Here is a 26,587-nt window from a genome sequence, read left to right on the forward strand (position 1 = left end):
TTATTCCGGCTATACTGCTTAGTATCGAGCTATACATTATCAAAAGGTCTTACATTAAAAGAAACAATGAGTTGATAATATGGATGTTATAGCTATGAGAGTGAAAAGATTCGAATGACAAATGTGTTTTTGGTTCACAAATATTTTGTCATCGACCATCGCTAACTACAAGTCACGAGTGTGGCGAAAGATTGTTTTTGTAGGCAAAATTTTGACTGTAAGTGATTTACTGATTACAACATACGCAATTATGGATGACAATCTGGAGCCAGACCAGGTTCTTCCACAGTTCCCTGCAAATGCAAAGGTGAAGATCATAATAATAGCTTTTGCAGCAAAAAAATACCAATCCGGGATAACACATGATCAGCCGAGTAGACGAAAACCGTAAAGCCACCTTTAAGATACCTACAAAATAAATCCCTTCTGTACTAGCCAAGTATTTTGTCATTCGATGTTTCGTAAGTAATGCCCACCCTGTAATACTTCGAAATGTACATCGTTCAATAAGTTGTTAGGGCCGAAATTTGTGGTCATAACACATAAACAAAAATTTAAATCTGTGGCTCTTAGCAGTAGACATACCGTTAGAATTGTTCACATTTACTCCATAACACGCCGCACCTTATGGGTAACAAATAATATATTCCAGCATAGGGTCACATAAAATAAGTAAGAAAGGTGTTATTCTGGAAAATAGTAAATAGAGTTCTGCGATCAAATTACATTAGGCTGAAAGACGACGACGAAAAACAACGCTGGAAGAAGACAGTTTCTCTCCCCTTTACTGGAAACGCAATTGACCCTGTAGATACGATACAGAAACGTCAGAACTGTTTTTAGACTGACAAAGGCAGTAGGCCAAGTCCTCAGATCTGTAGATCCGTAGATCTGTAAACGATAAACGCCTTCTTCTGTCGTATGTGACGCATGTAGGATCACATGTCCGCTTGGTAAGATCTACACTGGACCTACAAAGAGAAGTGTGAATACTCGTCTGAAGGAACACAAAGGTATTTGCTGACTAGAGAAAGTGGGAAAAAAAGCTGTAGCATGTTCATTGCATTCTCTTCAGTCAGTAAACTATGAAGTTTTATGATAGCAAAATTTTATCAACAATGGCGAACTATTATCAACCCCTGTATAGAGAAGCCATCGAAATGTATAAATATGGGGACGATTCGGAAAGCAAGAAGCCATGATACTTTGTTATACATGGACAGTGGTTTTATGTTATCGACAGGTAAGTTTTATCTTTCAGACAGCTTTTAGACAGTCATCTTATAAAATAAATAAATAAAAAAATAAAATAAAATATTAATTATTGTATATGTATGATAGTGATTGGTTGTAATTAATATATGCTTATCTGGAACGTGGAAGCTTAATTATTTGGTATCAGACGCTTGACAATGGCTCTTTCGTAAATGCAATGTTATTCGTAGTTGACCGTGAAATGTAACTTAAAAAATCGGACTTCGTATTTAAATCGTTTCCAAAGACTGCTGCGGTAGGTGCGGACTCAAAATCTCAATATTAGAATAATTTGCCAGCCATGTCAATACGTCGAACTAAACATAAAAAAGTTTACACAGTTAGTTAAATCAGATATATTCAACGAATAAGCCTACAGTTACATAATTCAACTTACTTTCATAAATATAGAATTTTTACAGAGTCGAGTGCCTAGTGAGATTGCAACTCGCAGTGTTTTCATATAACATCAAATATGGCGGTGTGCCAGTTAATAAAATATACGTGCTTCCCGCACCAGCTATTGTACAAGACCTACTTCTTCTTAATAAGAGTGTCGTAATTGTTTTTTATCAGCGACATAGCGCTGCAGTTCTGTGCCATTGGTTTTATTTATTTGTCAGAGATTAATTATTTAACTAAGATTTCGCGTTTCCGAGGAAACTCACGCACGGCATGCAAATGTGCCTTTATAATCTCTATACCACGTGGATGTTATACAACAAGAGGAGGGGGTATACTTGGAAAAGGCCGGGAGATACGGGAAGATTTCAATTAGATTACATCATGGTCAGACAGAGATTCCGAAATCAGATACTGGATTGTAAGGCGTACCCAGGAGCAGATATAGACTCAGATCACAATATAGTAGTGATGAAGAGTGGGCTGAAGTTCAAGACATTAGTCAGGAAGAATCAATACGCAAAGAAGTGGGATACGGAAGTACTAAGGCATGACGAGATACGTTTGAAGTTCTCTAACGATATAGATACAGCAATAAGGAATAGCGCAGTAGGCAGTACAGTTGAAGAGGAATGGACATCTCTAAAAAGGGACATCACAGAAGTTGGGAAGGAAAACATAGGTACAAAGAAGGTAGCTGCGAAGAAACCATGGGTAACAGAAGAAATACTTCAGTTGATTGATGAAAGGAGGAAGTACAAACATGTTCCGGGAAAATCAGAAATACATAAATACAAGTCGCTGAGGAATGAAATAAATAGGAAGTGCAGGGAAGCTAAGACGAAATGGATGCAGGAAAAATGTGAAGACATCGAAAAAGATATGATTGTCAGAAGGACAGACTCAGCATACAGGAAAGTCAAAACAACCTTTGGTGACATAAAAACCAACAGTGGTAACATTAAGAGTGCAACGGGAATTCCACTGTTAAATGCAGAGGAAAGAATACATTGAAAGCCTCTATGAGGGTGAAGATTTGTCTGATGTGATAGAAGAAGAAACAGGAGTCGATTTAGAAGAGATAGGGGATCCAGTATTAGAATCGGAATTTAAAAGAGCTTTGGAGGACTTGCGGTCAAATAAAGCAGAAGGGATAGATAACATTCCATCAGAATTTCTAAAATCATTGGGGGAAGTGGCAACAAAACGACTATTCACGTTGGTGTGTAGAATATATCAGTCTGGCGACATACCATCTGACTTTCGGAAACGCATCATCTACACAATTCCGAAGACGGCAAGAGCTGACAAGTGCGACAATGATCGCACAATCAGCTTAACAGCTCATGCATCGAAGCTGCTTATAAGAATAATATACAGAAGAATGGAAAAGAAAATTGAGAATGCGCTAGGTGACGATCAATTTGGCTTTAGGAAAAGTAAAGGGACGAGATAGGCAATTCTGACGTTACGGCTAATAATAGAAGCAGGGCTAAAGAAAAATCAAGACATTTTCATAGGATTTGTCGACCTGGAAAAAGCGTTCGACAATATGAAATGGTGCAAGCTGTTCGAGATTCTGAAAAAAGTAGGGGTAAGCTATAGGGAGAGACGGGTCATATACAATATGTACAACAACCAAGAGGGAATAATAAGAATGGACGATCAAGAACGAAGTGCTCGTATTAAGAAGGGTGTAAGACAAGGCTGGAGCCTTTCGCCCCTACTCTTCAATCTGTACATCGAGGAAGCAATGATGGAGATAAAAGAAAGGTTCAGGAGTGGAATTAAAATACAAGGTGAAAGGATATCAATGATACGATTTGCTGATGACATTGCTATCCTGAGTGAAAGTGAAGAAGAATTATATGATCTGCTGAACGGAATGAACAGTCTAATGAGTACACAGTATGGTTTGAGAGTAAATCGGAGAAAGACGAAGGTAATGAGAAGTAGTAGAAATGAGAACAGCGAGAAACTTAACATCAGGATTGATGGTCACGAAGTCAATGAAGTTAAGGAATTCTGCTACCTAGGCAGTAAAGTAACCAATGACGGACGGAACAAGGAGGACATCAAAAGCAGACTCGCTATGGCAAAAAAGGCATTTCTGGCCAAGAGAAGTCTACTAATATCAAATACCGGCCTTAATTTGAGGAAGAAATTTCTGAGGATGTACGTCTGGAGTACAGCATTGTATGGTAGTGAAACATGGACTGTGGGAAGACCGGAACAGAAGAGAATCGAAGCATTTGAGATGTGGTGCTATAGAAGAATGTTGAAAATTAGGCGGACTGATAAGGTAAGGAATGAGGAGGTTCCACGCAGAATCGGAGAGGAAAGGAATATGTGGAAAACACTGATAAGGAGAAGGGACAGGATGACAGGACATCTGCTAAGACAAGAGGGAATGACTTCCATGGTACTAGAGGGAGCTGTAGAGGCCAAAAACTGTAGAGGAAGACAGAGATTGGAATACGTCAAGCAAATAGTTGAGGACGTAGGTTGCAAGTGCTACTCTGAGATGAAGAGGTTAGCACAGGAAAGGAATTCGTGGCGGGCCGCATCAAACCAGTCAGTAGACTGATGACAAAAAAAAAAAAAAAAAAGATACGAGGTTGTGTTTTATGCAACAGTTGTAAATATTATTAGTTCTACGTACTGAAATCTATGTGGAGGACGTTGTTAATACCTCAGTTACAGCGAAATTCACGCGTGCAGCGTGTGGGAACTGCGGGCGTGCCAAGGGTCAGCCTGTTATTCGGCTATTCTCGGTCCTTCTCGGATGTACTCGGTTCAGCGCGCCATTTCATTTATCATTGCGATGCGGCGTTTTTCGATCGGCACAACAGAGTTCGTCAGAATCGTGGTGTCAGCGCTGTTTGATCTCCGCTATTTGCTCGTGGTATGAAGTACGTTCACATGTTCAGTGGCTGTTTGTTGAAAAAGATGCAGTCTAGCGATCTGTCCTCACGATCGTTTAAAATGAATGGCAATGACAGAAGAGAGGGACAAGAATTCTCAGTTCGCATAAGCGATGGGTACTGCTTACTTGCTATGAAACGACTTTACAGTAAAAGGCAGACACAACCTAAACATTTACATGGCAATGAAAGAGCAAAAAATTACAGCGATCGACACACTAGATATATTATTCTGAACATCAAGAAGTAATTTGTGCTAAATTTGTAAGCACGGAGATCTTGAAGAAACTAGTGGTACGAGTAGTAAAATTCCTGAATTTCACCCATTATTCCATTGTGAGTTGCAATAGCTTTCAATGGAAATCAATGAAGAGTATTAGTGAAAAGTACATTGGTTAAGTCAAGAGATATGCCTCCAACGATTTTTCGATTTCAGTCTCGCTATTGCTGAATTTAGGAAGAAAAAAGGAGTGCAGGAACGAAAATTAGAACATCCGGAGTGGATTCCAGACTTGGCGTTTTAATTGGACTTAACTGCACGCTGCAAGACATCGAAAGGTGAGAAAGAAAGGACACATGCTGACAAAGACAGTCCAGTTTCCTAAGCTCACTGGCATTAAAGAAAGTGCGAGGTTTGACTAATTTATTGGAGACTTGCAGGAATTGAAAGGATAGTTTCCTAAACGTTTCTAGGACCCTGCCAGTCTTACATCTATTATCGAGGTGATGCCGCTTCAATAGAAAGCGCCCCTGTGAATATGCAGATGGTTCAAATGGCTCTAGCACTATGGGACTTAACATCTGAGTTCATCAGTCCCCTAGAACTTAGAACTACTTAAACCTAACCAACCTAAGAACATCACACACACACATCCATGCCCGAGGCAGGATTCGAACCTGCGACCGTAGCAACAGCGCGGTTCCGGTCTGAAGCGCATAGAACTCAAAAAATGGCTCTGAGCACTATGGGACTCAACTGCTGAGGTCATTAGTCCCCTAGAACTTAGAACTAGTTAAACCTAACTAACCTAATGACATCACAAACATCCATGCCCGAGGCAGGATTCGAACCTGCGACCGTAGCGGTCTTGCGGCGCATAGAACTGCTCGGTCACAGCGTCCGGCGCATATGCAGAAATAAAAGATTGGTCAGGAGGTAATTCCATCTTCAGTGACAAATCTAATTACCTGAAAACTGTCCAGGGCGTCTACATTGCTTTCCTCAGGTAGAGTTCCCAAGTCTCAACAATGAGGTTACAAAAGTGCTACAATATTTCGACCTACTTATTTGTGTGAAAAGTTTTTTGTTTATTATTATGAAAGTAAATAAGTCATGACTACGTGGCAACTTGAGCGCAAAACTGTGAATTTGTCGCGTCTGCCCGTAGGCCCGCAGTTTGTACCAGAAAAAAATTGTTATATTCACGTGCAGTGCCACTGCACTACCGTTCGCTGTGTTCACCTCTTCCTACACCTCACTCTCAGACAGCGTGGAGTGGTTTGGGAGAAATGTGTAGCGATGCTGAGCGTTTTGGTACTCGGGGCCCCCTCATGGCCCATTAGCCGAAATCTTGGCCACCCTGGAGTTGGAGTTTCATGGTGAGTAAGATTTTGTATATTTGAAAACTAGTTGCAAAACGTGTGGACAGTTAACCCATATTTCGTCTGCCATGCACCATCTTGTGCTTCGAAATAAATCTTCTGCCACGGAACACGCTGTACTTGCGCTGATTTTCTACAATACCATATGGAAATTTGTTTTGGCAGCCAGTAGCTTCAGTATCAAAATGTTTTTAGTTTTTAACTGGTTTTCGATAATGTTCTTAATTTGAATTTACTTAGTGATACTTGTTTTGTAATACAGTAATAACTTAATTCACGGACCATTAAATAGAGTACCGACAATATTTTCCCGACTGCAAAACCTTCAAATTTCAGGTACATGCCCAAGCTGTACCTTGGAACAATTTCTCACGTTTGGAAGAACCAGAATTTTCTGCAGTGTATTTTATAACTGAAGATAAAGAATACAGGCAATGGTAACATTTCAAAATGGAATAAGAAAATACCCTCTACGTCTCTTACATGTCTGGATAAAGACTATCAAAGGTCGAACACTCTTCCCTATTACTGCTCGTCCCTTATTTATAGCACGAGAACGGATGTTAGTTTTGTGCCCACACAGTGGCTTGTCACATCGCCTCTGCCTTCCCTTTTGGAACTCCTAATTTATGGAAATCTGCGGCCCCCAGTTGGAGTCATTATCAAGTTCGTGTGCCCTTGCTAGCATGCCTGTATTTCACCTGCTGGCCTGTTAGCTGTTAACTAGAGACATGTTATTGCACTGCGGTGACCTTGTAGCTGCGGTGGCGTGCTCACCATTTGCACCATTTTCCCCTTCGCTCGTCGTCAATACTGTATTTAATAATCTGTGTGTTACGTCACTACTCCATTACACACAAAGTTAGAGCATGTAAAATTAAATTAAGAATATTGTCCACAGTGAGTTACAAAATTAACACAATTGTGAAATACGACTAACTGGCTTCCAAAACAAAATTCCCTAGGACATCATAGAAACTTCGTGCAACTACGAGGGTTGGAACTTAAATAGTGGCAACTATTTATTCACAACCGATACAAAAGAGTTACGTGTTTGCACCGGTTACTGTCCTTCAAACTAGTCACCAGCGTTGTGTAGAGCCCGTTGCCAGCGATGTGGAAGGCGTAGTATTCCGTTAGTAGAGCCTGTTCTGTTAATGGTGCGAATGGAGCTGTCTACTGACTGTCGAATCTCTGAAGCAGTTCTGAAGCGCATGCCACGAAGTGGTTCCTTCATCTTCAGAATCAAATAAATGTCACAAGGACTTAATTTCGGGGAGTATGGTGGATGGTACAGTTCTTCCCAGTCCTATCGACCGAACAGAGCAGCCACACCTTGCGCTGCATGCGCTCGCGCATTGTCGTGCAAAATGATGGGTGCGTTGCGCAGAAAGTGTCGCCGTTTCTTTCGCAAAGCTGGCCGCAGGTGATGCTCCAAAAACGAACAGTAATACTGTGCATTGACTGTCTGCCGTGGAGGAACGTAATTCGTTAGGATAACACCATCACAGTCGTACACGAGAATCACCATAACTTTAGACCGCTCCATTCGCACAATCAACAGAACAGGCTTTGCTAACGATATACTACGCCTTTCACATCGCTGGCAACGGGTTCTAAAAAAGGCTGGTGGCTACTCTGGCAACGGGTTCTAAAAAAGGCTGGTGGCTACTCTGAAGGACAGTAACAGTTGGAAACATGGAACTCTTTTGTATCGGTTGTCAATAAATAGTTGCCACTGTTTAAGTTCCATCCCTCGTATATGGCGCCCCATGGTAGAAAGCCTACTGTTTCAAGGTACAAGATGGTGCACGATCAACGAAGTATAGGTTAACCATCGAAACGTTACGTAACTGGTTTTAAAAATATACGGAATTGTACGCACCATAAAACTCTTTAACTGAAAAATTAACAATATTTTCCAGATAGATTTAATATATTGTAGAGTACTTAAATTGGTAGAACTCGTAATGTTTACAAACACTGCACAAAACACAATCCCACGTCTCACAACAGTAAAAAACAGTAGAAAATGCCAGAACATGATTATGGCGGTTTCTAGCGCGCATTCCTTCATGCTATTCTCAAATCAGTCACTAGATTGAAACACCGACCGAGAAACATCATGTGCTCCTATCTACAGTGCCCTGCAGGTACGAGTACCTCCTACGCTAACAATAACTGTACTGGAACAGAGCTGAAAGACATACGAAGATGTCTCCGACACAGTGCTGACTCTGAGTGTAAATTAAAGGTGGAGGGGGGAGAAAGGAAAAGAAACGGAGGGGATAGCTGCTGTCAGCTCCATCGGGACATCACGCGAAATTAGCAGCGCGGAATGAAAGTGTGTACCGGACCGGTATTCGAACCCGGGATCTCCTGCTTACTAGGCACGTGCGTTAACCACTGTGCCATGCAAGACACGGCGTTGTCCCTTCCGCACGGACTGTCTCAGCATGCTTCACGGGGCATCCACATCCACATCCTCACCGAGGGCCACATGTCCACAGTCCATTTCCTCCTTCTTCGCCACTCTGTGATTCACACAGCAGGTGGGACGTATTTGTTCATCCTCACTGGAGGAGGTGGATCCATTGCCCAGCTAGGCGATTCAATTACACTCCTGGAAATGGAAAAAAGAACACATTGACACCGGTGTGTCAGACCCACCATACTTGCTCCGGACACTGCGAGAGGGCTGTACAAGCAATGATCACACGCACGGCACAGCGGACACACCAGGAACCGCGGTGTTGGCCGTCGAATGGCGCTAGCTGCGCAGCATTTGTGCACCGCCGCCGTCAGTGTCAGCCAGTTTGCCGTGGCATAAGGAGCTCCATCGCAGTCTTTAACACTGGTAGCATGCCGCGACAGTGTGGACGTGAACCGTATGTGCAGTTGACGGACTTTGAGCGAGGGCGTATAGTGGGCATGCGGGAGGCCGGGTGGACGTACCGCCGAATTGCTCAACACGTGGGGCGTGAGGTCTCCACAGTACATCGATGTTGTCGCCAGTGGTCGGCGGAAAGTGCACGTGCCCGTCGACCTGGGACCGGACCGCAGCGACGCACGGATGCACGCCAAGACCGTAGGATCCTACGCAGTGCCGTAGGGGACCGCACCGCCACTTCCCAGCAAATTAGGGACACTTTTGCTCCTGGGGTATCGGCGAGGACCATTCGCAACCGTCTCCATGAAGCTGGGCTACGGTCCCGCACACCGTTAGGCCGTCTTCCGCTCACGCCCCAACATCGTGCAGCCCGCCTCCAGTGGTGTCGCGACAGGCGTGAATGGAGGGACGAATGGAGACGTGTCGTCTTCAGCGATGAGAGTCGCTTCTTCCTTGGTGCCAATGATGGTCGTATGCGTGTTTGGCGCCGTGCAGGTGAGCGCCACAATCAGGACTGCATACGACCGAGGCACACAGGGCCAACACCCGGCATCATGGTGTGGGGAGCGATCTCCTACACTGGCCGTACACCACTGGTGATCGTCGAGGGGACACTGAATAGTGCACGGTACATCCAAACCGTCATCGAACCCATCGTTCTACCATTCCTAGACCGGCAAGGGAACTTGCTGTTCCAACAGGACAATGCACGTCCGCATGTATCCCGTGCCACCCAACGTGCTCTAGAAGGTGTAAGTCAACTACCCTGGCCAGCAAGATCTCCGGATCTGTCCCCCATTGAGCATGTTTGGGACTGGATGAAGCGTCGTCTCACGCGGTCTGCACGTCCAGCACGAACGCTGGTCCAACTGAGGCGCCAGGTGGAGATGGCATGGCAAGCCGTTCCACAGGACTACATCCAGCATCTCTACGATCGTCTCCATGGGAGAATAGCAGCCTGCATTGCTGCGAAAGGTGGATATACACTGTACTAGTGCCGACATTGTGCATGCTCTGTTGCCTGTGTCTATGTGCCTGTGGTTCTGTCAGTGTGATCATGTGATGTATCTGACCCCAGGAATGTGTCAATAAAGTTTCCCCTTCCTGGGACAATGAATTCACGGTGTTCTTATTTCAATTTCCAGGAGTGTATATGAATGCGTGGTGCCTGTTCTTTCTGAACAGGAAGAACAGACACCACGCATTCATATAACGATGCTGAATGCCATTCGCTGTCTGCTCGCTTGACCTACTTTCTGCTGCTCCAGTGTGATATGTAGAGTGAGCCACTAACTGTTGCCACCTAGAATAACTGCGAAAGTATGATAGGAGTTGAAAAGTTTGTGGGACAAATGTTGCATGAGACAACGGCGACGTTGGATTTTTGTTTCTAGATGGGATCGCGGCAGAGATATGAAGGTCAACCTTTTTTAATCGGATGCTATAATATGATACTTACTTTCTGATAGCGGCTATCGAAACGAATCCAATGATGTATAACAGTAAGGTCTTTGCATGTCAATGAAGGTCACAAAGGCGGCATGAACGTCCATTTACAGAAGGTGTTGAAAGTGATGACCATTGGTATCAATGCAGTGCTGCAATCTTCCTATCATGGATTGAGTGGTATTCCCTATCACTTCAGCACTTATCGAAGCACATGCTCTGACAATTCTCTACCGCATATCTTCAGGTCTTTATAAACAATGTCTTTTAGGAATGCCCTCCAAGAAAAAATCAGAGGCGTCAAGTCTGGCGAACGAGCCGGCCACGACACATCTCCTCCGCGTACAATCCAACGGTTTGGGAATTGTCTCTGCAACTAATTTCTAGCCATCAGCGAAAAATATGCCGGACACCCATTGTTGATACCACATTCTGTTCCTTGCTTCTGAAGGTATTTCTTCCAGTAACAGGCCTAACGTTCCTTGCAGGAATGTGGTGTACTTCCTACCATTAAGATTTCCTTCGATGAAAAAGGGGCCTATAATTCTGTCCTCTAGAATCCCACAATATACATTCACCGACCAATGGTTTTGGTGTGCAACTTGCCGCAGCCAACACGGATTTTCAGGTGCCCAATAATGCATGTTACGCAAATTAACATTTCCGTGGTTCGTGACTGTAGCGTCGTCAGTAAATATAACCAAATTGATAAATGTATCATCCCTCTGAATCTGAAATTGAGCCCATCCGTAGAATTCAATCCGTACCAGTTAATTCTTGGTGGAGACTGGTATGGTAAGTTTATGGCAATGCAGAACACGAACAACACTACTCTGGCTCATGAGACTCCATTGCGATTTGACGCGAACTAACACAAGGATCTCGAACCACAGCGGCAAGAGCGCCAATTTCCGTTTCCTCGTTAGTAACTTTCCTTTGCCGGATATGTTTCCGATTCGTTAAAGATCCAGTTTATCTCAATTTATCAGACACATATTTAAATGTACGACTTGTAGGGTGACTATCTTGAGGATATCTTTCAGCGTATAAGTCTCTAGCTCTCACTGAATTTCGTTGGCATTCCCCGTAAATGAGAAGCATATCGACTTGTTCTTCGAAGTAATACATCATTCGCATTAGCTTGATTCGAGGATACTAGTCTTACAGTTCCTATTAGTGTTTTATTGCGAAACCGCCGAATGGTGTTCACATGTCAATGACACGTTAGATGGATACGCCGTATTCGGCGAATATTTGCTATTTGCGCCATATACGAGAGAGAACTGTCAGAGCATGTACTTCGATAACTGCTGAAGTGATAAGGAATACAACTCAATCCATGATAAGAAGATTGCAGCACTGCTTTGACACCAATGCTCATCACTTTGAACACTTCATGCCACCTTCGTTATCCTTCTGTTACACATCTTACTGTTACAGATCATTGGATTTGTCTCGATAGCCGCCATCAGAAAATAAGTACCAAACCATAGCATACCACTTAAAAGAACAAAGTTGACCTTCATATCTCTGTTGCGACTCCACCTACCAACAAAAAACCAACGTCATATCATGGCCCCAATTGTCCCGTGTAATTTTTGTCACACAAACTTTTCAGCTATTATCATACTTTCGGAGTTAATCTAGATGTCAATAGTTAGTGACTTTCCCTGTATATGAATGTGGGACGTCACTCACGTCAGTAAACTGCAGTCTCTTAGATTTAACGTTAATGAAATTTCACAGTAATGACACACAACACCGCGATAGGAGGGATATATAACGGTATCTTCGGTATCCCGCTGTGTCAGCGTGTCTTTCGCGAATTGATGCTGTCGACATTGCGTGCAACCTATCCCTGCAGTGCTAGGATAGTGGCGACAGTGCTGGTAACTGCAGCCCGGGACAGCGAAGCGCAGACCCTGGTAGAGCGGAGTGGAACGCAGCGCCGCGCAGATAAACCAGCGGCGCGGCGGGCTGAAAGCGCCGCCTCCGCCGCCCCCACTGCCTCCGCCGCATCCGCCCCCGCGCCAGATACGCCGCCGGCTGTCAGCGCGGCCGCCCAGCCCCCACCTTATCGCCGACGGCTCGTACTGGTGGGGCCCTCCAGCGAGCACCCGCTGCTCACGCCGCGGATATTGTCGTACGTAATGCACGCCCCGCTAGGCGAAGATACTGTGCTGGAGATATATGGCTGCTCTTAAAGTGTTAGCTGAGGACGGCTCGGCGCCACGGTTAAAGCTGCTCATTACCATAGTGTCAGCCTCACAGTGTAGATGTAAATTTGGAGAATTATGACGTAGAGCGTACGGCGAACTTTCTGTGGAAGCCGGCGTAGATAAACATCCATCAAAACTGGTCTCTACTGCAGTGCATCCAAGCACATCCCATAAATTAAAACGAAGACACATACACTACTGGCCATTAAAATTGCTACACCAAGAAGAAATGCAGATGATAAACGGATATTAATTGGACAAATATATTATACTAGAACTCACGTGCGATTACATTTTCAAGCAATTTGGGTGCATAGATCCTGAGAAATCAGTACCCAGAACAACCACCTCTGGCCGTAATAACGGCCTTGATACGCCTGGGCATTGAGTTAAACAAAGCTTGGACGGCTTGTACAGGTACAGCTATCCATGCAGCTTCAACACGATACCACAGTTCATCAAGAGTAGTGACTGGCGCATTCTGACGAGCCAGTTGCTCAACCACCATTAACCAGACGTCTTCAGTTGCTGAGAGATCTGTAGAATGTGCTGGCCAGTGCAGCAGTGGAACATCTTCTGTATCCAGAAAGGCCCGTACAGGATATGCAACATGCGGTCGTGAATTATCCTGCTGAAATGTAGAGTTTCGCAGGGATCGAATGAAGGGTACAGACACGGGTCGTTACACATCTGACATCGACTGTTCAAAGTGCCGTCAATGCGAACAAGAGGTGACCAAAACGTGTAACCAATGGCACCTCATACCATCACGGCGGGTGATACGCCAATATGGCGATGACGAATACACGCTTCCAATGTGCGTTCACCGCGATGTAGCCTAACTCGACCATCATGATGCTGCAAACAGAACTTGGTTTCATCCGAAAAAATGACATTTCGCCATTCGTGGTTGAGTACACCATCGCAGGCGCTCCTGTCTGTGATGCAGAGTCAAGGGTAACCGCAGCCATGGTCTCCGAGCTGATACTCCATGCTGCTGCAAATGTCGTCAAACGGTTTGTGCAGATTGCTGTTGTCACGCAAACGTCCCCATATGTGGACTCAGGGATTGAGACGTGGCTGCACGATCTGTTACAGCCATGCAGATAAGATGCCTGTCATCTTGACTGCTAGTGATACGAGGCCGTTGGGATCCAGAATGGCGTTCCGTATTACCCTCCTGAACCCACCGATTCCATATTCTGCTAACAGTCATTGGATCTCGACCAACGCGAACAGCAATGTCGCGATACGATAAACCGCAATCGCGATAATCTACAATACGACCTTTATCAAAGTCGGAAACGTGATGATACGCATTTCTCCTCCTTCCACGAGGCATCACAAAAACGTTTCACCAGGCAACGACGGTCAACTGCTGTTTGTGTGTGAGAAATCGGTTGGAAACTTTCCTCATGTCAGCACGTTGTAGGTGTCTCCACCGGCGCCAACCTTGTGTGAATGCTCTGAAAAGCTAATCATTTGCATATCACAGCATCTTCTTCCTCTCTGTTAAATTTCGCGTCTGTAGCACGGCATCTTCGTGGTGTAGCAAATTTAATGGCCAGTAGTGTAGTTTGTGTAAAGAAAAGACGACGACAAAGAGCGCACCAGATCTGTATTGTAGACGATACCACTAACAAGATTTGTTGGAAACACTGTTATCCTTAGTGAACGTGAAGAAACTACAGAATGTGGTGAATGGAGTAAGCAGTCTGATGAGTACAGAATATGGGCTGAGAGTAAATAGAGGGAAGATGAAAGTAATTAGAATTATCGAAAATGAAAACAGTGATAAACGTAACATGAAAATTGGGGTTCAAGAAGTAATGGAGAAAAGTTACTCTGCTACCTAGGCAGCAAAATAACCTATGATGGACGGAGCAAGGAGGATATAAAAAACAGTAGCACGGGTGAAAAGGGCGTTCTTAGCCAAGAGAAGTCTACCAGTCTCTAACATAGGCCGTAATATGAGAAATAAGTTTCTGAGAATGTACGTTTGGAGTACAGCACTGTATGGCAGTGAAACATGGACAGTGGGAAAACCGGAAAAGAAGAGACTCGAAGCTTTGGAGATGCCGTGCTACGGACGAATGTTGAAAATTAGGTGGAATGATACGGTAAGCAATGAGGAGATACCCTGCAGAATCGGCAAAGAAAGGATTATATGGAAAACAGTGGCGACAATAAGGGACAGGATGATAGGACATGTGTTAAGACATCACGGAATGAGTTCCGTGGTGCTAGAGGGAGCTGTAGAGGGTAAAATCTGCAAGGGAACACAGAGATTGTAAAACATCCGGCAAATAACTGAGAACGTAGGCTGCACGTTAAAATCTGAGATGAAGAGGTTGCCCCAGAAGAGAAATTCGTGGAGGGCAGCATCGAATCAGCCAGAAAACTGATGACCTAAAAAACAAAAAAGGGAGTGCGTGGGGGCCGGGAGTGTTGTAGCTTGTACAAGTCTCATACTTACGGCTCTAGAGAATTCCAGTGTGTTTTCTCATTCCATTTTTAAATGATATCATTCATTTCTAATGTGCTACAGTCTTTTGGTAAAATTACAAAAATTACTTCGGAAGACTTATATATATATATATATATATATATATATATATATATATATATATATATATATATATATATACTCCTGGAAATTGAAATAAGAACACCGTGAATTCATTGTCCCAGGAAGGGGAAACTTTATTGACACATTCCTGGGGTCAGATACATACACTGACAGAACCACAGGCACATAGACACAGGCAACAGAGCATGCACAATGTCGGCACTAGTACAGTGTATATCCACCTTTCGCAGCAATGCAGGCTGCTATTCTCCCGTGGAGACGATCGTAGAGAAGCGACTCTCATCGCTGAAGACGACACGTCTCCATTCGTCCCTCCATTCACGCCTGTCGCGACACCACTGGAGGCGGGCTGCACGATGTTGGGGCGTGAGCGGAAGACGGCCTAACGGTGTGCGGCACCGTAGCCCAGCTTCATGGAGACGGTTGCGAATGGTCCTCGCCGATACCCCAGGAGCAACAGTGTCCCTAATTTGCTGGGAAGTGGCGGTGCGGTCCCCTACGGCACTGCGTAGGATCCTACGGTCTTGGCGTGCATCCGTGCGTCGCTGCGGTCCGGTCCCAGGTCGACGGGCACGTGCACCTTCCGCCGACCACTGGCGACAACATCGATGTACTGTGGAGACCTCACGCCCCACGTGTTGAGCAATTCGGCGGTACGTCCACCCGGCCTCCCGCATGCCCACTATACGCCCTCGCTCAAAGTCCGTGAACTGCATATACGGTTCACGTCCACGCTGTCGCGGCATGCTACCAGTGTTAAAGGCTGCGATGGAGCTCCGTATGCCACGGCAAACTGGCTGACACTGACGGCGGCGGTGCACAAATGCTGCGCAGCTAGCGCCATTCGACGGCCAACACCGCGGTTCCTGGTGTGTCCGCTGTGCCGTGCGTGTGATCATTGCTTGTACAGCCCTCTCGCAGTGTCCGGAGCAAGTATGGTGGGTCTGACACACCGGTGTCAATGTGTTCTTTTTTCCATTTCCAGGAGTGTATATATATTGAAGATTTCTGAAACACACATAAATTTCATCTTAGAGATAGGAAAACTTCTTAAGACATTAACGGAACTCAATTAATTTGCAAATATCCCAAATGATCTTCATCCTTTTGAAGCTAAAAGGTGATGAACGACCACCTAAATATGGCTTAACCGTCCACAACTTACATGAATAGTTCAAAAATATGATTTTGCTTGCCCTATAATTCTGTAATTAACAATATATCCCAAAAAGCTTTAACATACAAGTATTTACTTTCTACATCTACATCTGCATCTACATGGATACTCTGCAAATCACATTTAAGTGCCTAGCAGAGGGTTCATCGAATCACCTTCACAATTTTCTATTATTCCAATCTCGTATACCGCGCGGGAACAATGAATACCTATAACTTTCCGTTGTTGTTGATGTTGTTGTGGTCTTCAGTCCTCAGACTGGTTTGATGCAGCTCTCCATGCTACTCCATCCTGTGCAAGCTTCTTCATCTCCCAGTACCTACTGCAACCTACATCCTTCGGAATCTGCTTAGTGTATTCGTCTCTTGGTCTCCCTCTACGATTTTTACCTTCCACACTGCCCTCCAATACTAAACTGGTGATCCCTTGATGCCTCAGAACATGTCCTACCAACCGATCCCTTCTTCTAGTCAAGTTGTGCCACAAACTTCTCTTCTCCCAAATCCTATTCAACACTTCCTCATTAGTATTGTGATCTACCCATCTAATCTTCAGCATTCTTCTGTAGCACCACATTTCGAAAGATTCTATTCTCTTCTTGTCCAAAATATTTATCGTCCATGTTTCACTTCCATACATGGCTACACTCCATACAAATACTTTCAGAAACGACTTCCTGACACTTAAATCTATACTCAATGTTAAAAAATTTCTCTTCTTTAGAAATGCTTTCCTTGCCATTGCCAGTCTACATTTAATATCCTCTCTAGTTCGACCATCATCAGATATTTTTCTTCCCAAATAGCAAAACTCTTTTACTACTTTATGTGTCTAATTTCCTAATCTAATTCCCTCAGCATCACCCGACTTAATTCAACTACATTCCATGATCCTCGTTTTCCTTTTCTTGATGTTCATTTTATATCCTCCTTGCAAGACTATCCATTCCGTTCAACTGCTCTTCCAAGTCCTTTGCTGTCTCTGACAGAATTACAATGTCATCGGCGAACCTCAAATTTTTTATTTCTTTTCCATGGATTTTAATACCTACTCCGAATTTTTCTTTTGTTTCCTTTACTGCTTGCTCAATATACAGATTGAATAACATCGGGGAGAGGCTACAACCCTGTCTCACTCCCTTCCCAACCACTGCCTCCCTTTCATGTCCCTCGACTCTTATAACTGCCATCTGGTTTCTGTACAAATTGTAAATAGTCTTTCGCTCCCTGTGTTTTACCCCTGCCACCTTCAGAATTTGAAAGAGCGTATTACAGTCAACATTGTCAAAAACTTTCTCTAAGTCTACAAATGCTGTCCTTAATCTAGCTTCTAAGATAAGTTGTAGGGTCAGTATTGCCTCACGTGTTCCGATATTTCTACGGAATCCAAACTGATCTTCCCCGAGGTCGGCTTCTACTAGTTTTTCTCTTCGTCTGTAAAGATTTCGCGTTATTATTTTGTAGCCGTGACTTATTAAATTGATAGTTCGGTAATTTTCACATCTCTCAACACCTGGTTTCTTTGGGATTGGAATTATTATATTCTTGAATTCTGAGGGTATTTCGCCTTCTCATACATCTTGCTCCCAAGATGGTAGAGTTATATCGGGACTGGCTATCCCAAGGCTGTCAGTAGATCTAATGGAATGTTGTCTACTCCCTGGGCTTTGTTTCGACTCAGGTCTTTCAGTGCTCTATCTAACTCTTCACGCAGTATCGTACCTTCCATTTCATCTTCATCTACGTCCTCTTCCATTTCCATAATATTGTCCTCAAGTACATCACCTTTGTATAGGCCCTCTATATACTCCTTCCACATTTCTGCTTTCCCTTCTTTGCTTAGAACTCGGTTTCCATCTGAGCTCTTGATGTTCATACAAGTGGCTCTCTTTTCTCCAAATGTCTCTTTAATTTTCCTGTAGGCAGTATCTATCTTACCCCTAGTGAGATAAGCCTCTACATCCTTACATTTGACCTCTAGCCATCCCAGCTTAGCCATTTTGCACTTCCTGTCGATCTCATTTTAGAGACGTTTGTATTCCTTTTTGCCTGCTTCATTTACTGCGTTTTTATATTTTCTCCTTTCATGAATTAAATTCAATATTTCTTCTGTTACCCAAGGATTTCTACTAGCCCACGTCTTTTTTCCTACTTGATCCTCAGCTGACTTCACTACTTCATCCCTCAAAGCTACACATTCTTCTTCTCCTGTATTTCTTTCCCCCATTCTTGTCAATTGTTCCCTTATGCTCTCCCTGAAACTCTCAACAACCTCTGGTTCTTTCAGATTATCCAGGTCCCATCTCCTTAAATTCCCACCTTTTTGCAGTTTCTTCAGTTTTAATCTCCAGTTCATAACCAATAGATTGTGGTCAGAGTCCACATCTGACCCTGGAAATGTCTTACAATTTAAAACCTGGTTCCTAAATCTCTGTCTTACCATTATATAATCTATCTGAAACCTGTCAGTATCTCCAGGCTTCTTCCATGTGTACAACCTTCTTTTATGATTCTTGAACCAAGTGTTAGCTATGATTAAGTTGTGCTCTGCGCAAAATTCTACCAGGCGGCTTCCTCTTTCATTCCTTACGCCCAATCCATATTCACCTACTACGTTTCCTACTCTCCCTTTTCCTACTGACGAATTCCAGTCGCCCATGACTATTAAATTTTCGTCTCCCTTCTCTATCTGAATAATTTCTTTTATTTCATCATACATTTCTTCAATTTCTTCGTCATCTTTAGAGTTAGTTGGCATGTAAACTTGTACTACTGTGGTAGGCGTGGGCTTCGTACCTATCTTGGCCACAATAATGCGTTCACTATGCTGTTTGTAGTAGCTTATCCGCATTCCTATTTTCCTATTCATTATTAAACCTACTCCTGCATTACCCCTATTTGATTTTGTGTTTATAACCCTGTTGTCACCTGACCAGAAGTCATGTTCCTCCTGCCACCGAACTTCACTAATTCCCACTATATCTAACTTTAACCTATCCATTTCCCTTTTTAAATTTTCTAACCTACCTGCCCGATTAAGGGATCTGACATTCCTCGCTCCGATCCGTAGAACGCCAGTTTTCTTTCTCCTGATAACGACACACTCTTGAATAGTCCCCGCCCGAAGATCCGAATGGGGGACTATTTCACCTCCGGAATATTTGAACCAAGACGACGCCTTCATCATTTAACCATACAGTAAAGCTGCATGCCCTCGGGAAAAATTACGGCCGTAGTTTCCCCTTGCTTTCAGCCGTTCGCAGTACCAGCACAGTAAGGCCGTTTTGGTTAATGTTACAAGGCCAGATCAGTCAATCATCCAGACTGTTGCCCCTGCAACTACTGAAAAGGCTGCTGCCCCTCTTCAGGAACCACACGTTTGTCTGGCCTCTCAACAGATACCCCTCCGTTGTGGTTGCACCTACGGTACGGCCATCTGTATCGCTGAGGCACGCAAGCCTCCCCACCAACGGCAAGGTCCATGGTTCATGGGGGATCTTTCCGTACGAGCTCTAATTTCCCTTATTATATCTTGGTGATCGTTCCTCTCTATGTAAGTCGGTGTCAACAAAATATTTTCGCATTTGGAGGAGAAAGCTTTTGATTGGAATTTCGTGAGAAGATTCCGTCGCAACGAAAAACGCCTTTCTTTTAATGAATTCCAGCCCAAATCCTGTATCGTTTCTGTGACAATCTCTCCCATATTTCGCGCTATTACAAAACGTGTTGCCTTTCTTTGAACTTTTTCGATGTACTCAGTCAGTCCTATCTGGTAAGGATCCCACACCGCGCAACAGTATTCTAAAAGAGGACGGACAAGCGTAGTGTAGTAAGTCTCCTTAGAAGGTCTGCTACATTTTCTAAGTGTACTGCCAATGAAACGCAGTCTTTGGTTAGCCTTCCCCAGAACATTTTCTATGTGTTCATTCCAATTTAAATTGTTCGTAATTGTAATACATTGGTATTTAGTTGAATTTACGGTTTTAAGATTAGACTGATCTATCGTGTAACCGAAGTTTAACGCGTTCCTTTTAGCACTCTTGTGAATGACCTCACACTTTCCGTTATTTAAGGTCAACTGCCACTTTTCGCACCATTCTGATATTTCTTCTAAATCGTTTTGCAGTTTGTTTTGATCTTCTGATGACTTTACTAGTCCATAAACGACAGCGTCATCTGCAAACAACCTAAGACGGCTGCTCAGATTGTCTCCCAAATCGTTTGTGTAGATAAGGAACAGCAAAGGGCCTATAACACTAGCTTGGGGAACGCCATAAATCACTTCTGTTTTACTCGATGACTTTCTGTCAGTTACAACGAACTGTGACCTCTCTGACAGGAAATCACAGATCCAGTCACATAGCTGAGACGATTTTCCATAAGCACGCAATTTCACTACGAGCCGCTTGTGTGGCACAGTGTCAAAAGCCTTCCGGAAATCCAGAAATACGGAATCGATCTGAAGTTCCCTGTCAATAGCACTCAGCACTTCATGTGAATAAAGAGCTAGTTGTGTTTCACAGGAACGATGTTTTCTAAACCTATGTTGACTGTGTGTCAACAGACAGTTTTCTTCGAGGTAATTCATTACGTTCGAACACAATATATGTTCTAAAATCCCGCTGCATACCGACGTTAACGATATGGACCTGTAATTCGGTGGATTACTCCTACTACATTTCTTGAATACTGGTGTGACCTGTGCAACTTTCCAGTCTTTTGGTACGGATCTTCCGTGGAGCGAACGGTTGTATATGATTGTTAAGTATGGAGCTAATGCATCAGCATACTCCGAAAGGAACCTTTATTCGCTGTTTAATAGTTACAGCTGTTACCAGTAGTACACTTTTAGGTTGCTTATTCGTCCAGGTACGCGTATCACAAGCAGGCTATTAATGTTTTATTTTCCTCTGGGCAGCAGGTCAGGCATGAAAGGGTGGTATCGAAGACTTGAAAATAATGCAGCTACAAAATATCTTAGTTAGAAGCAAGATTTTAAAACTTTTGATTACACACAACAATTTCACAGCCACACCTGTTTATCTTTGTATCTGACAGTAGCGTTAACAGCCGAAAGCCGTTTTGTGAAATAATAAGTACTGTAGAATATTAAACCAGTATCGAGTGTTTTTTCATTCATAACGTATGAAATATACTACTAGCAACCGGCGGAACAGTCAATTAATGCAGAAATCCAAATATCTGCAAGTGCTGCACAATGAACATCGTGATCTCACCAGTCTCTGGATATGTTCTAGGGAGTAATTTTTTATAGGAATCTCATCCTGCAAACTGATGAGGAATTCCGGGCTAATCTGGATGTGACGTGGCGTTCATTTTGTTCGACGTGTGTAAAAGGGTTGCCAAGACAACTGCACCGATACTGGCGCCTTCATTATGGCTTTCGAGGATGATACCCTCCCAGAGAAGGTCAAGGTTATGTGCTACAGATGTGATGTGAAGCCGTACATCCTCCACCTTTGCAGTGCATTGGGTGCTTTCATTTTGGGCACATTTCTCCCCACTGTATGGCGGACCCTATGTGTGGTGGCCACCCGCTTCATGAAGGAAGCCCCTGCGTTACTTCACTTGGTTGTGTCAATTGTGCTGACCGCCACTCCCCTCGCTCGCTATATTACCCAGCTTACAAGGGAGAAAATAAGATCGAAGAATACAAGTCCCTGGATCGTCTGTCTTACGCTGAGGCTCGCCAAAAGTAAGAGAGACTCCATTCAGTGTCACTATCTTCGACTTTTGCCTCTATTACTTCCTTTCCTCCTCCTCCTCCTCCACCTCCCTCGTCCTTACCGTCCGTCCCTCTCTCCCCTCCCCCTCTCCTGCAGTTCCCATGATCTCCTGTCAGTGTCTCGCTCCCCCTCCCAGCCGAAGAAGTGCCCCCCTTCTTCGGCATCTGCTGCTGATCGGGCTCTGCCGGAACTCCTCTCCCCAGCGTGTCTCAGGCCAGAAGACCGTTACCACCATTCAGCCACAAGATGCACTATCTATGTGCCTTAAGGTCACAGATCTTGCAGAAGCCTGTAGTCCCCTTGTGCCCTCCCTTCCTCCACCTCAGAAAGAGCAGAAGAAGAAGAAAAATAAATACCAAGACTAGGCACCTCCGGCGCCCCTAGAGGTGCCATCTCTCCCCCCCCCCCCCCTCCACCCTTGCAGCCTGACATTTATGGATGTCGCCCCATCCTTGTTGGTGACAACTACTGACCGAATGACCTGACCTCCTCCTCGGCTTCTTTATGTCTACCTTGGACTCACGCCATAGTGGAATTGCAATGGATACTATCGTCACCCACTGGAAGTGCAATGTCTTGTCTCCTCTTATTCTGCATTCTGTCTCGTTCATCAACAAATGCATTTCTGTGATGACCACTGTCCAAATTTTCATGGTTATCACGCACTCTGTTCGAACTGTGTTGGCCTCAAGTAGCATCTGGTGGGGTCTGAACTTTTGTTTGCTCCAATGTCATTAGTGACTGGATCCCTCTGCGTACCAACTTTGAAGCGATCAAGGTTCGAGTGCAAGCAACTCTGGCAATCACCATTTGCAATGTTTACATCCCTCCAGGTAGGCCACTTCCTTACATTGCACTGTCTGACATAATCCAGCAACTCCCGCCGTCGTTAGTCCTTCAATGCCCACCATCCACCGTGGGGAAGTGTCACTTCAACAGGTAGCGGAATCCTAATTGACCAACTTACCACAGACCTCGATTTATGTCTCCTGAATGATGGTTCCCCTACCCATTTCAAATAAATTGTTTAAATGGCTCTGAGCACTATGGGAATTAACATCTGAGTCTGAAGAGCCTAGAACCGCTCGGCCACAACGGCCGGCCCTACCGTCTTCAGTGTTGCTCATGGCACCTTCTCTGCTATCGATCTCACGATCTCCCCCCTGCCCTCGTGGCTTCCCTACACTGGTCATCCTATGATGACCCTTGTGGTAGTGACCACTTTCCAGAGATTCTAGCGTACCCTTGCTGCCACCAGGCAGACAGGCCCCCATGTTGGACATTCTGCAGGGCCAGTTGGCCTTTATATATGTCTGCTGTCCACTTTGACACCTCCCTCATGATCTCCATTGATGTAGTCGTGCAAGGCATCTCTGCTACAATTATTCATACTGCTGGCAGTGCTGCCCCCCTATCCACACGTCCCCCTCGTCGTCGACTGGTACTGTGGTGGACCAAGGATGTCACAGTCGCTGCCCAGGATCGCCAATGGACGCTGCAGCCATTTAAGCGACCCCTTCACAGACCCACCTCCTCGCTTGTAAGCATTTCCATGCTAAAGCTCGTTACCTTATGGAGCAGAGTAAAAAGGAATGCTGGGAGTGCTATGTTTTCTACCTGGGGACGTATGCCTCTTCATCACAGGTTTGGCCCAAGCTCTGTAGCCTTCTGGGCTGCCAGCGACAGTCAACTCTCTAGGGTCTTAACTTCAAAGGTGATCTGTACACTGATCCATTGGTACTCACAGAACACCTTGCGACACACTTTGCAATGACATCGTTGTCCTCTTTTTACCCTACTGCCTTTCTCTGGCAGACTAGCAGAGTTGGACAGAACCCCTCTGTCTCATCTTGCACCACGTTGAGCCCTATAATGCAACCTTCATTGAATGGGAATTGGTGCCGGCTCTTAGATCTTCACGAGACATAGTCCCAGGCACGGATTTCATCCACAATCAGATGATCTAACACTTCGGCGTCCCCCAGAGGCAACTGCTCCTCAGGTTCTGCAATCACATTTTGTTCACAGGTGTTTTTCCATCACAATGGCGAGACAGTATAGTTATCCCCATCCTTAAGTTCTGGAAAAACCCAACGTTTCCCAACAGCTACCGCCCCATTAGCCTAACGAATGTTCTTCATAAACTGCTCGAAAGGATGGTAAACTTCAGATTATGTTGGGTACTCGAACCACGAGACCTTTTGTCCTCGTATCAGTGTGGCTTCCAGGCAGGGTGATCTCCCACTGACCATTTACCCTGATTGGAATCAACCATTCGACAGGCACCTTTCCATGGTCTTCTTTGACCTCCATAACGTGTATGACATGGATTGGCGCCATCTCATTTTAGTCACCCTCCATGACTGGGACTTCCCTGGTCCCCTTCCGATTTTTATCTGTGAGTTTTTATCTCGCTGGCTCTTCTGAGTTCAAGTTGGCATTTCACTCAGCACCTCTCAGAGTGAAGAAAATGGCATCCAACAGGGTTCTGTGCTAAGTGTCACACTCTTCCTCATTGCCATCAATGGACTTCAGACCTTCGTTGGGCCTGGCATTGCGCGTTGACAGATTTTTGAATCTAGTGCAGCTCCCACTCGGTGGCGCCTGCTGAGTGCCGGCTCCAAGGTGCCATCCAAAGAGCCTCTGCGTGGGCCACAGCCCATGGCTTCCAGTTTTCTCCCTCCAAAGCGCAGGCTATGCATTTTTGTTGTCGACTCACAGTACACCCCAATCCAGAAACTTATTTAGGCAACCAGCTCCTGATATTGTAGTACAGTACCGTTTCTTGGGCCTTATTTTTGATAACAAACTGACTTGGTTGCCCCAAATTCGCCAGAGGCTATATGTATGGGGAATCTTAATGATCTCCGCTTCCTGGCCCACACTCTTGGGTTGCAGACCACTCCACTCTTCTCCATCTTTACCGTGAACTGGTCTTGTCCAGACTAGATGTTGGTAGTCAGGCCATTTGAACCATTTTTTGAACCAACTCCTTGTTTCTTAGACAATCGCCATTTGCCAATTCCGTGACTATCCTGTGCACCCTATGCTCTTTGCAAATGAGGGTTGTATTGATCCTAACACCTACCCGTGCGTGAAATTGCCGGTTGGCAGGCATCTCACTTCCCTCTGTCAGGATCTCCATCTCCTCTCAATCGACTGCACCCCATGTCTTTCCTCGCCTAGTCCCCCTTGTCTGGTGCCTAGAACACGGATTAGGACTGATTTATTCCAGTGTCCTAAGGTCTGTCGCTCCTATGGTTTATGGGCGTCTTGTCTGTATCGTCCTTCCAGAGTTCCAGGGTGCCACCATCTTGCACACTGATGGTTCCAAGACTATCGATAGGGTGGGATACGCTTTCACATCTCCTACTGGCTTCGAAAACCATTTATTGCCGAGATCATGTAGTGTGTTCACAGCAGGGCTTCTAGCCATTCACAAGAGCCTTTTTTTGGAATAGTAGTGCGTCGGCAATATAGTGGAATTTTCCGTCAGTTTTCGAGTTGCTGATTGGGACGTTTAAGCACGACCACTGTCGCGCGGGTGGGAATGTTCTGTGTTCAGCCTGTACGTGTGCTCTTGATTGAGTCGGCCCTCGCCTTTCGGTCGGAGTAGGTTACGAGACTGAGCTCTCGCTGCGCTGGACAGCCTGCCTTCCGTTGGCTGTCTAATATACTTTCATTTGATTGTAACTGTTTGACGAAGTTTCTGAAGTTTCGACTTCACCGTAACTTTCCGAGTACAGTTATCAATTGACGGTTCTGCGTACGAGCGGCCTATGTTGTCCGTCTTGAGCAGTTTTGGCTAAAGTTGACTGTATCGGAGTTGCTGTGTGACTTCGCCTGTTAAAATCAATCACTGCACCGTCAGTTATTTTGTTATGGTTTTTGGGCGCAAAACTGCTACGTTCATTAGCGCTGTACCGTCAGTGATTGTGTAGCGAGCCTTCTTCGTCTCCCTCAGAGGCGCATTTGTGTTGCTAGGAAGTCTTTAGTCTGGAACAACCAAACCAGGATAATTTGTTTCGGGCTATACTCGCGACATTCTCGGACGCCGAAGCAACCAGCCATCGCCTCCGTTACGCCAGATCGTGTCCTTTCAGTTAAGAAAACAGCTTGGTAATCTATGTCCGCAGCACTGGAAGATTAGGGAATTTTGCTATGTGACAGAGTTCAGCAGAGCGCATGTGTTCGTCTTTTCTAACGTGGTTCTGTCTTGGGTGTTCATTGTCTGAGTTATCACTACTGTAGCAGCAATTAGTGTTAGGTTGGATGGGTGTTTCTCTTAAGATTTGAGATGCAAGGAATTGGGTTCACATACCAGTTGGACATAAATG

The sequence above is a fragment of the Schistocerca nitens genome, chromosome 1, assembly GCF_023898315.1.
Source record: "Schistocerca nitens isolate TAMUIC-IGC-003100 chromosome 1, iqSchNite1.1, whole genome shotgun sequence".
NCBI classification, from domain to species: domain Eukaryota; kingdom Metazoa; phylum Arthropoda; class Insecta; order Orthoptera; family Acrididae; genus Schistocerca; species Schistocerca nitens.